The sequence below is a fragment of the Cryptotermes secundus genome, unplaced genomic scaffold (assembly GCF_002891405.2).
Source record: "Cryptotermes secundus unplaced genomic scaffold, Csec_1.0 scaffold5, whole genome shotgun sequence".
Lineage (NCBI taxonomy): Eukaryota > Metazoa > Arthropoda > Insecta > Blattodea > Kalotermitidae > Cryptotermes > Cryptotermes secundus.
The window spans coordinates 2612044-2624542 of record NW_019724742.1 but is presented as its reverse complement, the minus strand read 5'-3'; positions in this window follow the sequence as shown (position 1 = coordinate 2624542).

Sequence of the window (12499 nt, the reverse complement as noted above, 5' to 3'; positions counted from 1 at the left end):
TTTGAGGAAATCGTTAAAACAGTTTCCTACAGTTCAAAAAGCCGTGTTGAAGCTCAGGGGTTTAGATGCCGCCATCTCAACACGGAGCTTCGACCTCGATCCCGGGTGACGTCATGTGAGGAGAGTCTTGGTGGAAAAACTGCCACTGGAGCAGGATTTTCACCAAGATTATTCGGTTTTCGCCTACTGATTCTCATTTCATCTTTGCTCCGTACGCCCTGCTGTAGTCCCCTGGTGTGTGCAACGTCGTTACATCCTCAGTCGCTAAGTCTGGGGCTTCATTTCGGACCCCCGCACGGGCTGGTTGCAGAGTATGAGCATGTAGACTGCCATGGTAGCTGGGAGAATTGAAAGCAGCAGATAACTGAAGGGAACAGAGATCCTGTTCGTAAGCTGATGGTCACTGAGCTCGTGAAGAACCTCCCCTCTCGCAATGCCTTTGGAATATGTATGTAATTATATTCTTCACAGAGGTTACCAATTGGACATCAACTTGAACTCATAACCATTTCTCGGGGTTCACTTTAATGTTATCTTCTTATCTAATAATTTTCCCAAGTGGTTTCTTCCTTTAAAATTGTCCTGCTAAAATTCTGTATGTACCTTTCGTGTCCCACATGCATGCTCAAGACGCGCTTTTCAGATCCATGCAATTCAACAAGCATGAAAGCAAGCCGTAAATACTAATCATGGCCGTATTTTAAGGTTCTGTAAAGAATACATATTCGTTTTCCACGCTTGTACTCTCAATACCCTTTCCATTCATGGAATTCTTGATACCGTTGGCCCAGAATCGCTTGTTTTCCCAAGTGACACACAAGATGTGTGTCTCTCGTTATAACGAGGGTTGCGTTCCAGAACGTCGCATCGTGTATCGAACCGCGCAACACTGATCTGTATGGAGAAGTGGAGAACAATCTATCAATCAGAATAATATCAAAATAAAAAAAAAAGTTATTTCATGATTACATTAGTGGCAAATTCGAAATTTTAGTTGAACCGATGACTCAGTCTTCATTCTTAAAATAACAATTCCTTCTAAAGGGAACCCTGGAGTTTAAATAAATTCACTAATTAACTAAACTGTCTTCATGGATCTGAACCCTTCTTGAAAAGCCGCCAATTCTGCAATTACTTAAGAACTTCCAGCATTTTGTGGAATCCGAAGGTCCATTGCCGTGTTCACAAGAGCCCTCCACTGATCCCAATCCCGAGCCAGATCAATCCATTCCCACCTTACCTTATCACTCTAAGATTTTAATAGTGTCCACCTATGTCTTGATCTTCCTAGTGGTCTCTTTCTTTCTGGCTTTCCCACCATATTCTAGTATACTTTCTTTTTCTCCTCCTCCTCCTCCTCCTCCTCCTCCCCCTCCTCCCGATTCGTGCTACATAGTCTGTCCATCTCATTCACTATGACTTGATCATTCTAATTACACTTGGAGAAGAGTACAAGTTATGAAGCTCCTCATTATGCAGTTTTCTCCAATCTCCTGTCACTTCATCTCTCTTCGGTCCAAATATTCTCAACATCCTCTTCTCAAACACCCTCAGTCTGTGTTCCTCCCTTAGTGTCAGAGACCAAGTTTCACACCCATACAGAACCACAGGCAAAATTATAGTTTTGTATATTCTAATTTTTATGTTTTTGGACAGCAGACGAGAAGACAAAAGGCTCTGAACTGAAAGGTAGCAAGAAATAACTTGGCTAAGTAACTCATGTAGTATCTGTCTACGTCTCTCGTGCTGCTGAATCTAGTGACAAACTGTGGTGATGATGATAAACCAGTTTCATTGAGTTCATATGTTAAAGTGCTTGAAAACAGCCAGCAGGCCAATTACAGACAAGCACTGGGAGGGAAAAAAAAAAGGAGCAAGGATAAGAACAGACGCAAGAGAAGAACACAGAGAACATAATACTAAGAACTAAATGACATAATTACCACTTAAGGTGTGAAAAAACAGATCCTTAATTATTATTACATGTCTTGTTGACATATTCATGAATATCAGTTAAGAAAACATTGGAAGTTGAAAAGTATCTTATAAACTCAGTAGACACGCGTAAACTAACCGTATCAGCGCTGGATGAATAAATACGCTGTTTCAAGAACGCTAATGAGAAACAAGACAACAAGAAATTGATGTCTGGACTGGAGATTTCAAGGATTCAATAAAACTGCCGTGTCAGCTTATTTATTATAACAAGAGCCGGCAATAGATATACGTCTATTAAGGCATAAGGACAATAATAATAATAATAATAATAATAATAACAACAACAACAACAACAACAACAACAACAATGTCGCGTATGAGGGTTAACGTGACTAATAGTTGTGGGTTCTAGATTTGATGATTTGGTTTACTGAACACTTATTCGCAATTACAGTCAATTACAGCGCTAGCGCTAATCTTCACAATTCGCTAGGACATGTTCCAGTCTCATCTCTGTACTGTCAACTACTGCTAGCTTCTGAATTCTCTTCTTTTATAACCACTTAGCACAGACCCAAAGGAAAACACCGTCTGCATTGCTGATGAAGTTTCTTTACCGCGGCGTTGCTTAACATTGTACTCTCTATTGTTGTCACGCGCTGAAGCTGGAAAGGTGTTTACCAAGTTTTTGCCTATCGATGGGGTATCCACGTTACAATAATAATAATAATAACAACACAATTACAATTTTTAGATTTTACTCCAGATCATAACACTTGTATTATTTAAAGAAATGTCTAGTGAACAACTAAATGCAGCCAAGTGAATTGGTTAAAAGAATTTTAATTTAATGACTTTAGAATTTGCCTTTTCACATTGACTTCCGCGCCACAGTCAGGTCGAAATGCGGGGTACCGTAGCTTCTTCCAGGAGCAGGACGGGGTGCGTGACAGGGGGGTTAAGCACACATTTCTCGTTTTAGATCTGTACAATTCGAAACACAGAAATTCAAACGTGGCTAGTTCTCTCGAGGAAATTAGGTAAAATTTTCTCCAAGGAACGACGGGCTACGAGCTGGACGGTCGGGGATTGATTCCCGGGAAGAGCAAGAGATTTTTCTCTTCTCGACAGCGTCAAGACGGGCTCTGGGGACCACCCAGCCTCCTATCCAATGGGTACTGGAGTCTCTTCCTTTAGAAGCAAAGTGGCCGGGTCGTGAAGCTGACAACTCACCTCTACTAGTGCCGAGGTCGAGAATGGTGGAGCTATGCCTCCACTCCCTCATACGTCTTCATGGTGTAGTGCTTAATTAAGCACACCGAAGATTTTACCTTTTAACATTTATCCTGCTCTAGAAATGATGTAACATTTCACTTAACAAAGTTTCCTTGTGAATTTAGAGAAGGTGTTTTTATGTTTTCGAAAGAGGGGGGGGGGGGGAGCGTTGGGACGGGGGGTTCGGCTCTCAAAATTTTGACAGTTGAATTACCTTGTCTGCATGTCGCTTGCAAAGCTTCATTTCGGAGTAACAAACACGCAATAATCCAAAATGAGAATAAATATCTTTCGAGCACAAACAGTAGCAGTTCGAGACCCACTTCCTGCTGTGGAGGGCTCAGCACCATGTGACAGTAAAGTGACGGGTTCCCCAAAGCATTAAGATGGGGAACCAGAAAACCCCCGTGTAACGCGGTCAACAATGGAACTTCGGTTACTTAGTAGCGAAGGACTCAATAACCACGACAACAGAGTAACTACTGAAGACGTCTAAGCAACGGATTTCCGTTAAAATGGCTAGGTAAACATTGTTCTGACAGCAACGAGAAGGATGTTTTCATGACGACAAAGAAATAAATTGTCCTCCTCGGTGTTCTCTATTCGGTACGCCAAGAGTTACCTGAAGAGGATTATTAGAAGTTTGCTAGAGATTGCCCCCCGTGTGGAGGCGGGATCTAATACCTCCACCGTGTCCCTGCGAGTCGTAGGAGGCGACGAAGAAGGAAGTCTCAAATCTGAGACAGTAAAATATTGTCACGAGTCCCAAGGGACACGGACCCGAGAAAGACTGCGCTGGCAAGTGTCAGCAGCTTATGCAAAAGACAGACCCATCCTCTCGTCAGAGAGGGCTCTGCACAAAAACAAGGCTATAACTGTCAAACAGTAATAAATATCTGGTCATGAGTTCCAGATGGGGCTCGACACCAAGACTTACTGACTGACTGACTGACTGAGTGACTGACCTTCAGTCGCAATGTGACTTTGACTAGAGATTGCTGGAAGTGAGACTCCAGGAAACAGAATATGACAGAAGACAGAAGACGAACAGAAGTCAGAAGTGAAGTGTTTATTTTATGTGGTGTAGTTACATTAACCTTTAATTTTTTTTTTTTTAATTCGCTTACTGGGGGCTGGAGTCCAACTGGGTCCACTCGTCACGGCGGCCACTGATTGACCTATTGTAGCTTGGCCCGGGTGATTATGATTATGGAGAAATTGGTGGAATGACGATTAAACGTTAAACACTAACGTCTGTTAATGGTTACTTGCTCATCTTCACATTTCTGGTGTCCATGTCAGACCTCACATAAGGCTATCTTCTTGCCGGTACGCTAAACTGGTTTTCCCAACATTGATTCAGCTGAAGGCCGGGCAGTTTTTACATTAGGCCCTGTATCTCTTTTTATTGATAACGCCATATGTTGCGACATCAGTGCGGCAAACGGTGAGCAGTCTGTCGCTTCGTGCGCCTTGCATCTTTAGCCTGACTTTCGCATATTCTGTGACCTCAAGATGACAATTCCGAAATTCATAGTCGAATAAAACTGTTGTGAGTAAAATATAATATCGTATAATTGTTTAAAGCAGATTTTCCCAAAACGGAAATCCCGACTGTAAATCTTCTTCCGGGTGGGGGGTGTCACAAAAACTCTGAATTAATTGTAACCCTAAACTGCCTTATTAAACTGAAAACATACTCGTACAATTTAACAGAAAATTACTTAATCTAGTCTAGGTTACATTAGTAAAAGTAAAAGTAAGTAAAGTAAAGCTATCCCTGTACCAGGCCGTGAAGGCCCATAGGGGTTTTCGGTACACAGCAACCAGCAGCTGTCAACGGACAGCAAGTACCCGATGTCGTTTCCAAGGCAATGCAGTCAAGGTCAATCCTAAATGTAGTATTTTTGCAGCTATTTATAAAAATTTAAATCGTATTTCAAGTCAAGTCCTCGAACGTTTATTTTTTTACTTCAAGGCACCTAAGGCTTAAAAGAAGTTTGGAATAAATATTTCAAAGAATAGAGAGCTATACGTTTGTGTCTCTGGACTTCGAGTATTGTTGAATAAACAGTCGCAGTCAGCAGACAAGGGGTGGTCCTTCAGGTTTAATGTTGAATTTAAGGCTACCAGCTTTTCATCATGGAAACTAGCAGGCTGTAAATTGTTGAAGGCACATACGTACGAGAGAGAGTCAGTAAATAGGTCACAAATGGAAGTAAAACAGGTTTAATTAATGTAATATGTTTCCTGTGTGTATCACTAGGTAGCAGCACAATCCAGCTTCATGACAGTCTAGGTAGCAGACGCGCATGCGCATGTTTAGAAGCTGGTTTCAGTAGTTAAAATGGCGACCCTGCTTAGCGAGTTTAGTGCTGTTGAGCAGCGTTCTGTTGTGTGTTATTTTGTGGACAAAAGGGCTCAATGCAAAGGATATTCATAAAGAAATGTTTCTTGATTACCGTGGGAAGTGTGTGCCGGATAAAGCGGTTCAACTTTTGTGTTCAAACGTTTCGCTGATGACGAAGAGGTTGAGACGGAGGGCTGGAAATGGCTGAGACAACAGTCACAAGACTTCTATGCTGCGGGTTCCGACGCGCTGGTAAAGCGATGGGACAAGTGTATTAATGTTGGTGGAGGCTACGTCGAGAAATAAATGTTACTTTCAGGTTAGAATATAACATACATCACGCTTTACTTCCATTTGTGACCTATTTACTGACTTCCTCGTATATATGCAAAAGATCCAAGTCCATAAAAGAGACCAATATGTACGCTTTTGCCTAACTAACTCACTGAAGGAAATTGTTCTTGATAGCTAGCAGATGCTCAGGAAGGCTAGAAATACCAGTCATGTAATGGCGTCCGAAAGTGCATTCTCGTAGCCCGTCAGTCACCCCCGTTCTGCGCCATATAAATCCAGACCAAATGTTGCCACACTACTTCTTAGTGCTAATCTGTCAGCTTCCAGTATTTGCTTAGGCAGTAGAAGTGGTCTTTTTCCTCTACGTTTTCCGACCAACGCTTCGCAACCATTTCACCTCTCACCGGTGCGACATGCTCCAGCCGTCTCTCCTTCATTTGGTCTCCCTTGAAGCTGGAGAATTTGGGTGCTGGGCATGCGCGTGGAAGAAAAGGAGTTGCGTATGTTATTTTGGTTGGAAATCGTCAGAAAGAGGCAACTCGGGAAAACTGGGAGTAGATGGCAGTACAATAATAAAAAGGTCGTAGGCGATACTGGATTTAAATTTAGGAAGTTGGATGAAGTGTTTGAGAATACTGCTGATTCGAAGAGTTTTGTTGCTGTTATGATAATTATATTTGCATAAAGTGAGGAAATTTCTTGACTTGTTCGTTAACCATCCACTCTTCAGGGAAATCCCAGCAGAAGAAAAAATTCTTCTGATGTAATTATGATGAAATATTGCGGTGCATTGATTAGTAGTCATACTTTCTCTTCGACACGTCCTGGCTTTAAATCTCGGCACGTAGACTAGTACGCTTGACGGATTTTTGTGATTTTCCCAGTCACCACATGTAAAATTATGGATAATAATTCAAATTATGCCTCCACCGCTACTTCCCACATTATTTCCCATTCATTATTCACTATTATCCTACACTCGACTCGATATAACCTCAGCTATTGACAGGATTTTTCAATAAATTATAAATAAATAAAACTATTAACGGCCGCTGAATATTTGACGGGAACGCATTTCTAGCAACACAGACATGCCTAACCGTTCTGCTGACCAATTCAGCAGCATATATCTCTTGAGAGGAAATTTCGAATAAGGATTTCTCTGACTATGCACGCTATGAATTTGAGAACTTCCGCAAAGGCAGTCCGATACAATCAGTGTATTGACAACAACAGTTGAATGGCGCATTTAATTCGGGAAGGATCACCACTGTAGCACTGATTGGCGGCACTCTAAAGCTGCGTCCACATTACTCGTACTCGTGCGTCAGAAGCTTACTGCTGCCGGAAAATCAGGATCTGGAGCTGACGAAGTGGACGCCCAAACTGGTTTGCATACAAAGCCTTCGCATTTCGTCACAACAGATATCAGCTACAGATCCTGCTTTTCCGGCAGCAGTAAGCAAGCTTCTGACTCACGAGCACGAGTAATGTGGACGGGCCTAATACTGCCATATATGGCTGTCATCTTCTGGTTCTATTCATGACTAACCCAGATTTGTCGTTTTCTTCTTTTTAACTTAAACAACATTACGACTAACAGATGAACATCAACACAAACAATGCCCTGATTACAGTAATTATATAAGCACACATACACAGAGGGGTCCAAAAAATATGTATGCACTTCAACGAACAAAATATCTGCTTAAATAATTCATTGGTAGTCCAGATTCACACACAGAAAGGAATGGCTGCGCACATGTTGAACTAAAGCAAGTGTTCAAAAGTGCCCACTATCAGCTTGTAGACACTTCTGAGTTCGTCGGACTGGTGCAATGCAACCGTGGCCATGGTGTCCACTAGGAAAGCAGCACAAGACGTTTCGAGTTCTTCCCGGAACGTCTCCAGTGTCGATGGTTTTGTACGATATACCACATCCTCCAGGATTCCAGGGGAGTTAAATCGGGTGAGGGTGGGTGGTACACAACATTACCTCTTCATCCTGTTCATGGACCTGGTATGTTTCATCGAGGTAGCCTCTGACGTCTCGGTGGTAGTGTGGTGGTGCGCCATCTTGTTAAAAGTAAAATGACTCGCTCCCATAATTCCTGCATCGCGTGCACATTGTTCTGCGGACTTCTGTGGTGATCGTGAAAACTGTTGCAACGCCATAACAGACTATGCGGGACCCGTTGCTCTGCAACGTCTCACAGATCTTCGCTTGTGCGCATGCACGGTACCATCGTGCCTCAGATCTATCATGAACGCATGCAATCAGTTAATTAGTCGTATTGGAGGTTCCGTTGCAATTTCACGCCGCCAGTGTCTTTGTATTTCGCAACACACTTTTTTTTCTCAAATTTCAAGTGGCACTTTAAACTTGTCTTGTGTTGCTCGAACGACAACAGTTCCGTCTGTTTCCTTTGACTCTCCTACCATTCCAAAAGGCGGCTCTAGCAATCATGTGACTAGCACCATCTTTTGAAAGAATATCACACTATACACTGTACATTATATTTCGGTCCAACTTTGAGAATATCCGTAAATAAGCTATATTCAAATATGTATAGCCGGTCACGGTAGCCGAGCGGTCTAAGGCATGCACTGTCTTCGCTCGCTCGGAAGCCGGGATCGTGGGTTCGAATCCCACTCAGGGCATGGATGTTTGTGTGTGTTTTTCTGTGTTTGTCTACAGGCAGAGGCCTTGCGACGAGCTGATCACTCGCCCAAGGAGTCCTACCGAATGTGTAAGATCTAGAAAAACCGAAGTGAACGGAGTTCATGGAGGTAGGCCTAGGCCCACTGGGGCTGTAGTGCCAAGGAAAAAAAAAGTGTATACATATTTCTTTGGCCCCTGTGTGTGTTGAATTTAAGGTTCTCACAGCGTGACCATGAAGATACTATTTTCTGGCATGAGACACCGTGCAGCGTGGCTGAAGTTCACCGACTCTGTTTGCTTAACTGTTATTTGCTTGGCTTACTCTTGTTCCTTGAGAATGGAGGCGGAATATTAGTCCGAAACGTCGGTGAACTTGAACCAGACTACGCTCTATCAGATTCCAGATGATAGTATCCTTCAATGTTACATGTAGTCCGGGCAGTAATGGCCTTTGTTGCCAAAACGATTTGTCCCTGAAATTTGGGGGAAATCCGGTTGGCATGCTCAGCAAGAATATCTGGGCAGAGCTTAGAAGAGTGGGCACAGTTCTTGGCTTAAGACTTAGGGGTGCTCAGTAAAATAGCTTTATCTTGTCTCGTTGTGTTTATCCAGAGATATGTTTCGGTGGCAGCCAGTTTGAGGGCGACATGCTGAACCATTGCACTGTGATCTCTATGGAATTGCTGTAGTATCTCAACAAGTTCGCCTCTAGTCGGCATTTCACTTTAAACATATCTAAAAACTAAGAAATTTCTGTTTTAGATAATGAAGTTGCATCATACAACATTACAGGAGCATTCAGTTGTCTGTGAAGACATGTGAGCAGACACGATTTTATCTCACGATAAAGCCGAAACGAGCAAAAATTAGCGTCTACTTCTTTTATTCTACTTATCAAAGTAATTAATTTCATAATCGAAACGGATATTCATGAAAGTAAATTTGTAGTCCAAATAAAATACTGTTAATTATAAAAATCCTGGGTTTCATGACACTGTGTAAGGTCTCTTGAGATAAGAAGGTAGATTGTTGGCAGTTGCAAAGAGATAATGTGGAAGGTCTCGCTCGCCCTTAGTGCTTGAGATATGAGACAACATTTTTGTCAGCGCAGTATTGACGGAATGGACGCACTAATTAACACTACAAAAGGGCGTCACTCTACTATTGAAGTGAGCTCTCAACTGACGTCCACATGTAGCAGCAGGTAGGCACATATCTGTCTCAACATGTCGAATTTTGCGTATCGCGAAACAAAGTGAATGATTGCCTCAAATGACATACTTACTTACTTAAAATTCGCTTAGTGGGGGGTGGAGTCCAACTGGGTCCACTTGGCACGGCGGCCACTGATTGGCCTATTGTACCCTGCCACGGGTGATTATGATGATGGAGAATTTGGTGGGATGAAGATTGGCAGGGGAAACCGAAGTACTCGGAGAAAACCCACCCTGCGCCACTTTGTCCACCACAAATCCCATTTGACCAGACCCGGGGTCGAACCCGGGCCGCTGCGATGGGAAGCCAGCGACTAAACGCTTGAGCTATAGCGCGGCCTTATTTACCTACTTACTTACTTACTTATGGAGCTGAGCCCTTCTTGTGGAGAAGCCAAATCTGCAGCTACTCAAGAATTTCCCAGCATTTTATAGAACCCGAAGGTTCATTACTGTGTTCGCAAGAGCCCTCCAATGGTCTCTATTCTGAGCCAGATCAATTCAATCCATACCATCCCATCCTATCTCTATGAGATCCATTTTAATACTGTCCGCTCACCTACGCCTTGGTCTTCCCAGTGGTCTCTTTCCTTCTGGCTTTCCCACCAATATCCTATATGCATTCATCGTTCCCCCCCATTCGTGCTACATGCCCTGCCCACCTCATCCTCCTTGACTAGAACATTCTAATTATATTTGGAGAAGTGTACAAGTTATGAAGCTCCTCATTATGCAGTTTTCTCCAAACTCCCGTCACTTCATCTCTCTTGGGTCCAAATATTCTCCTTAACACCCTGTTCTCAAACACCCTCAGTCTATGTTCCTCCCTTAATGACAGAGACCAAGTTTCACACCCTTACAGAACCACAGGCAAAATTATAATTTTGTATACTCTATAATTTTTATGTTTTTGAACANGTTATATATATATATATATACATATATATATATATATAATTCTTGCATTGAAATTTTTTTTTCAAGAAAGAATCACCTGCATAGGGTTCGAGTTCTATCAGAACGTAATGTTGACTCTTGGCCAGATTTTCACGCCCGCTGGCTCACAGAACCAAGAGAACTAATGGTCGCTCCAGTTCTGGGCAGTTCTATGTCCACTTTGAGCAACAATAATGTAATGCAATTTTCTGATTCCCCATATTGTGTCGCCCTACCCTCACCCCCCCTCCAACACACACACACACACTTCTAGCAATTTATGTTACTTGGAAGTGTAAGAGTTCATACTGCTTTTTTTTTCTAGTCAGTAATTGGATCTACTAAACTCTTACAAACCGTAAGTACAAGTAACTATAACGCTCTCGCTAATTCACACATTCTACATGTCACTGCAGCACACTACTAAGTCTTCTCAGTTTATCTTCACTAGCCGTTGCTTGTGAACGGGTCCCAGCAATGTCCTCTTCCACTCACGCCTTTACCGGCTGGCGACTGTCTCGCATCTAACCCATGACTCAAAATGCCCTCACATTCTCTACTTGTGAACCACGATTAACTAATTTTCCTGATGGGTCTCACTGCAGAACATCGGCACGGATCGCACAGAAAACACCGCTTCCAACGGTTCCTCTATTGTTGCATGCCTATTCGTTGCCAAGGAGACGCTACTTAAAATGCTGCTTCTATTATTACAATAAAAGCGTCCATCTTGTAATGTTGTCATAAAAAATTATCCAGTGGATCTACAAAATCTGAGCCGAATTCTGTTATCATCTAAAAATGTTGTCTGACCGATGTTTTCTAATTTATCAAATGAGCGGCTTATGAAATCATAGAACATTTTTTTTTCAATGTCTCGGCTTTCTATAATCATACTTTTAGTTTATGAAATTCAGTTCCCTGCTATTTACCGAGCCGGAACAAAGAACTTTATGTAATTAAGTAACTCTCAAAAGGAGCAGAGTCCTTGTTGAGAAGCTGTTAGTCGCTAAGCTACAATGAACTCCCCGAACAATCAAGGTATTGTTGTAAGATTTGAGGCTTTCACGGCGGTGACTATGAAGAAAGCAGTCTTCTGGGATTTGGCACCGTGTATATGTGGTGTTAACCGACGTTTCGGAGGAACGTATCGCCCCCATCTTCAGGGTTGAAGAAAAAGTATAAGTAAATCTGCAAGCGACAACACCGTGAGACACGGTAAAGCAGTCTCCTCCGAAACGTCGGTTAACACCACATATACACGGTGCCAAATCCCAGAAGACTGCTTTCTTCAAGGTATTGTTGGGCTATAAAGATGGAATCGGTGTTCTCTGTTGCGTCCGACCCAAGGCTGTATAACGAGAAGAATTGAGGGAGTCTCTTGAGACGGCAGACGAAGTTGACTGAGAAGAGATGGCAACTGAGAGTAAGTTGAGTTGCAAGAGTGCGGCTATGGGAAGAAGACTTCAGTGTGCTGCAGTTACAGTGAGACTGGTACAATAATAATCACTGTGTTGAAACCCGTTACCAGGATACGGCTAGTGAAGGCTGAGAATCCTAGTGTGTGTAACGGTAAACTGTGGAGTGTGTACATAAGCGATAGTGCTGTATTACTTGTAATTACGAGTCGAGTATATAAGTGCAATAAATGTAATCATCCAAACCAAACCCCGTCTAATAGTCACAACCCATTAATATGTGACAATAATAATCAGAGCTCGTAACATGTACCTTTTGCATTTCTTTGTTTCGTTTAACGTAGCCTCGATATTCGTAAGAGTGTGATGGGATCAGTTTAATTAAAAATAGCACAAGCAACGATCAAATCCT